This window comes from Geospiza fortis, unplaced genomic scaffold, assembly GCF_000277835.1.
Source record: "Geospiza fortis unplaced genomic scaffold, GeoFor_1.0 scaffold534, whole genome shotgun sequence".
In the NCBI taxonomy this organism is placed as follows: domain Eukaryota; kingdom Metazoa; phylum Chordata; class Aves; order Passeriformes; family Thraupidae; genus Geospiza; species Geospiza fortis.
Genome location: NW_005054614.1, coordinates 268,447 through 273,983, shown reverse-complemented (window position 1 = coordinate 273,983; position 5,537 = coordinate 268,447).

Genomic DNA, 5,537 nt, shown 5'->3' with positions numbered 1-5,537 from the left:
CCTGGGAAGGCTGCTCTGGTGGAAACACACAAGGTCAGGCATGGCAGCCAGCTCCCAGAAATGAAATTAAATGGAATGAAGGGGTGCATCGACATTATTGACTTAATTTTTACCCAAAAAACCCTCAAATCCTGAAGGATTTTAGGTTGCAGAGTCTTCTCTGAGGTTTCCACCTGCATGATATGCTGCAGGATTGTTTCTGTGTGGCAGACTCTGAATTCTGTCACCTCTGGGATAAACAGACCCTCTGCAGGACACACCTTCCCACCCTAAACATCTGACTCACCTAATGGAGGCCCTGCAAATTCACATAAATTTTCATGTGAGAAGAGTCTATCAAGGATGAGAAACCTCCTGCCAGACTGGTTCTGATGGCTCTGGGCAACAGTCAGAGCTACCAGGGGAAAGGGAAAAGGAAAGGGAAAGATGCATTTAAATGAAATAAAATGGTTACTGTTGAAGTTCTGAGAAATCCAATTAGCAATTTTCAGGGTGAATGCACCCCAAAATCAGCATTTTCAGAGTATTGTTTGTCTTGGAGAAGAAGCACTCATAAAGCTATGGCCTATGCCATGGCAAAAAAAAATTCTTTCCGCTAATTTCAGGCCCAAACTAATTAATCAGCACTTGTTGCCATATTAATTAGCCAAAAGTGACCTCAGACATATTTGGCCTTTCCCAGCCACTTAAACCTAATGGGAGAGAACGCACCTGAGGCAAAACCTAGGCAGAAACAGAGGAGAAGTCTGCTTCCAGCTGGGTAAATACAGCCCAGACTTCCCAGTTCTGTGAAATAAACTGTGCCCCAGCCCTGCCTCTCTTTGCTCTCTGGCCTTGAGGAACATCCATGACTCTCTGGGCTTTAAATCCAGCTTTTGCAACGAGTTATTTATGCACCAGCGGCCTTGGAAAACTTTACAGCTGGGTTTTGGGCACTCCTGAGGTTATTTTTGCAGTATTTCCTTCGGGGAAGGTTTGTTGCATTGGCAATAAAGCATTGCCAGGCGTGCACGTGGGGATGCTGAGGCTGTGCAGCTCCTCCAGCAGCAAGGTTCCTTCTCCACACAGCCCTCCTGCTCCTTGTGCCTTTTTCTCTGGTCCTAGAAATGTGAGCCAGACACAGTCAGGGTGTTAGAGACAGGATAAGGAAGAATTAAAAGATTTTATTCTATTATTTTAAAGATTTTATTCTATTATTGGTCTGGATAAAAAGTAAAACATAAGAGATATGAAACTCAACACTCTTCTATTAGAAGTCAACTTATTTCTTAGTTATAATATAAGTAAATAGTAATACTTATAAATAAGTTTCTGATCTCAAGAAAGTCTCTTGATTTTTAAAGTGGTTTTTAATGTACTGGAATATTTTTCTTTCTAAAGAAGCTGCGATTCCCACTCTGAACTGTTTAAGGAAAACACCAGTTTTCATCTTTTCTCTGGGTCTCTCTGACTCCTCCAAACTTGCTTCAAGAACCTCCTCAACTGAATCATCCCCAGCTGAAATTGCTCACTGCTGCTCTTAAACAGCCATTAACATTTCAAAAAGCTGTTTGAAAACACCAAATCTCTCTTGAGCCACTTCCAAGAAACTTTTATGAATCATGGTTTGTATCATATCACACCATTCAGCAAGACATGGGCTGGAACAAAGGTATTCATGGGCATGACCAATCTTTAAAATATCCACATGAGGAGCAACAATTGAACATTGTGAAGGTTACAGCTGGGGATGAAGGAAGCCAGAGGTGAGCTTGTGGCTGCTGCTTAAAGACTCTTTCATTTTCTCCATGTCTTTTGAGCCTGCAAAGACTGAAATATTCAGTGTGAATTATTTTCTGAAATTGCAGTCATGCCTCTCAGAGTGGTCGTATTTCTGGAACATGACCCTGTAACTCAAAATAAGAAAACTCAAAATAAGAAAACTCAAAACTCATAAAAATTCAAAATAAGAACAAATGATGTTGGTCCCTCTTGGGACCATGTCAGAGCAGGTTAAGTTTTGAACTACAGATAGCTTGAAATCAGTCACTAGGGCATCTGCAGGGATTCTTTAAGGACTTCAAATGTAATGAATTTAAAGGTAAGATTACAATTAACCACTTCACTCTTCTCACCCAGTTCACCTCATTATTTTGGCATCATAAGTTGCAAAGTGAAGGCTCCTTGCATTTCTTTCCAAATAAATGGAGATTCCCCGTTGCTTTTGGAAAGGCTGATTATATTGTCTATAAATGTAAAAAAACCCCTCATTTAACTGCCTCTGACACCCCACTTCTCTAATATTAATTAATATATTTTAATATATATTAATATATTTAAAATTAATTATTATATTATATATTTAATATATTATGTATAAAATATATATATTAATATATCTTCCCCAAATCCTCTCCTTGGGCTTCCCTGTAACCCTGCAGGCTCTGATACCTTTTCATCACTGAAAGATTTTTTTTTTAATTGAGAATCATTACTGAATCTTTCCAAGCAATGGGTTAAAGCTGAAATTTAAATTCTAGATCAACAGGGACCTGTTTGTTTAATGGCAAATTGTTGATTCAATATTGATATAGGCAGAGAAAGCACGAAAAATAAGCTGACAATGATGCTCAAACAAGGTCACAAAGGCAGCAAATCTGGTCAGGCTCTGCTGCAAACTAAAGATGAGCAATCATTTCCGTCTGGAACTCTGCTAAAAGACACCTCAAGGTTGTTCCTTTGAAAATTGGTCAGCTGAAGTCAGCACCAGTGCAAAAGGGAGGTATGAATGTCCCCTTTGGAGACAAGGTAGGAAATGGGTTTTTTTGCCGTGGAGTTAGAAGTGCCTTCACTAAAAGGTGTTTCCTCTGCTGAGTTGTACAAAGGTGCTGATAAAATAAAATGAGGAGGAAAAATTCCCTCCAAGGGGGTGAAGGGTTTATGCACAGCTTTTCCAAGCCCTGGCCATGATCCTGAGTTTGAAAAGGTGTCCCTCAAAAGCTACAAACCAAAAGGGAAATAAAAACTAGCCAAAGATTCAGCTGCATTTCCCACTCTCTCAACATTTAGAGGATTGACACATGATTTCCAAAGGCTTTGAGCTGGCAGTATTAATAAAGCTGCTTCCATTGTCAGCATTTCAATGTCAGGTGCATTGGAGCAAGGGCTGGAACTGAGCAGTTGTGGCTCCCAGAAGCCCATCCTGAGCACCAGGCTGGAGAATCTGCCTTATGCTCACTTTCTAGCTGAGTGCATTCTGAAATATCCCATGCAAGAGACTTCACAGAGGAAGGACCAAAAGGTCTCTCTCATATTTTGATGGAGAAACTCTGCCACAGATCAGAGCTCAAACCTGCTAACATTCCAGCAACAGAGCATTAATTACTGATTTAATGTCTGGGAAAAGGCTGTAGCAGCAAAAACAGAAACCTTTAATTACCAAGGCATGGAAACAAAAGGTTGTATTTCAGGCTGCAGCAAAAATAAAAAATTTTCTGGGCTTTCATTTTGGGGAGGGGAAAAAACAAGTGAACAGGCAAACAAACAAATTACTGCAGACTAATCACAGGCATTAAAAAATATAATTTCCTCTCTCCAGATGGAAAAGAGGGTATTTCTACAGCCCATATTCAGTGTGTTTCTTCCCTTTGAAAGGCCATCAGAGAGCTAATGAAAAACACAAAGGCAAAAGCAGTGTCTGGTACTACCTTGAAGATCTACTGCAACCCTCAGAGAGTCTGGGACAGCAAAAATATTGATCCTGTACACTGCCAGGCTTCTCCACCTCCATCCCCTCCATGACTTCTGCAATATAGGAAAAATGGGCCAAGAGGAAGCAAAAAAGCTCCTTTCCAGGTCTGGGTGTTCTTAAATATCTAGATGTGATGTTCAAAAACCCAAATCAGTGAATTGGGCACGTTACCCATTGATACTAGTGAAAATAACCTGCATGTTATATGAAGTCCTGAGAACTGGTTTGAAGTGAAATCAAAATCAGGTGTAAAGTCCATTCATCACAATAGGAATCCTAACTTTAGCTTCTGGACTTGCTCAGTTATTGGGTTAAAAGGGAAAATAATCCAGGGGTCAGTTCTGAATTGGGATAGTTTAGTCTTAAAAGACCTTGTACCAAGAGATTGTTGGCCATTTTGTGCCTTCTAATGAAAAACTGCCAAATTCACAGTAGTGAGGCTGTTTTACTGATAAGAAATAATAAACACTTGATCTGAACATGAATTACTGTCTCAAGTGCCTTCAATCCAGACCCAGAGAAACCCACAACTGAAACCCCCACAGTACAATATCCCTTTAATACAGTAGAGTTATAATATAGTATTAATGTGACATAATATAGTGTTAATAAAGCAATTGTTCAGCATTCTGAATCATGGGGCCAGAGCACATTATTCCCAACTTTGGGGTCATCCTGCAACAATACCTTTCCAACCCAAACCCCTCCATGATTCTAGAATGGCCATCCCTGGGCTGTTGGAGGCCACTGCAAGTGCTGCCCACCCCATAAGGTGCTGCACAGTAAGAATGACACAGCTGAGCGTGTCAAGCTGGGCAGGGCTGTGAGGGACAGAGCAGCCTCAGCTGCAGCCCTTCCTGCCCCTCTGCAAGAGGGAATATCCCATTTTCATCCCTCTTAATTAAAGGGGTAGCACACTCACAAAGGGAAGCAAGAGGTTATGCTCAGCACACAATGCCTCTCAATTAAAGGGAAATGCTCCTAGAAGCACAGAGCAGGGGAGTCAAGTGTTCCATTTACCCTCTGCTGCCTTTTGTCCAGACTTGGTTCACACCACAGGTCTCTCCTCTGTGGCTGCTCCTTCTCACACCCACCTAGTTGTGGGTTTCTCTGGGTCTGGATTGAATGCACTTGAGACAGTAATTCATGTTGGGACTCAGGGGTTTATTATTTCTTATCAGTGAAACAGCCTCACAACCATGAGTTCTGCAGCAAGGCACCAAATGGCCAACAATCTCTTGGTACAAGGTCTTTTAAGACTGAACTATCCAATTCAGAACTGACACCTGGATTATTTTCCCTTTTAACCCAATAACTGATCCCACAGAGCTGCAATGAGGACTGTTCTGCCCAATTACAAAATGCCACCCAAACCCATGGAGAAGAAGGAAGAAGCAGCATGAAGAAGAAACCCAGGATGACACCCTGTGCCCTCCATCTTGCTGCCATCCACAACACACTAAAAATCCCAAAACCTCAATTTCTCACCAAGTGATTCACCTACACTGCTCTCTATAATCTATTTCACACTTTTGTGGGTTCCAGTCTATTCTGGAGTTTAGGAAACTTTCTCCATGAATGAGGGTCAAAGTCAGTGGCACCCCAGAGCAGACACAGAATTATTCCCTGTGGTGCCCTGGGTATCCACAACCGAGCACTGAGATCAAACCTTGCCCAGAGCAAACCCTTGGATGCTGTGAGCCAACACTTCCCAAACTGTCCCAGCAAGGCAGAGATCCACAGCAAACAGGTCCAACAGCACAGGCAGCTGCCCATGGTTTCATGAGGCTCCCGTGCACAAAGAAGG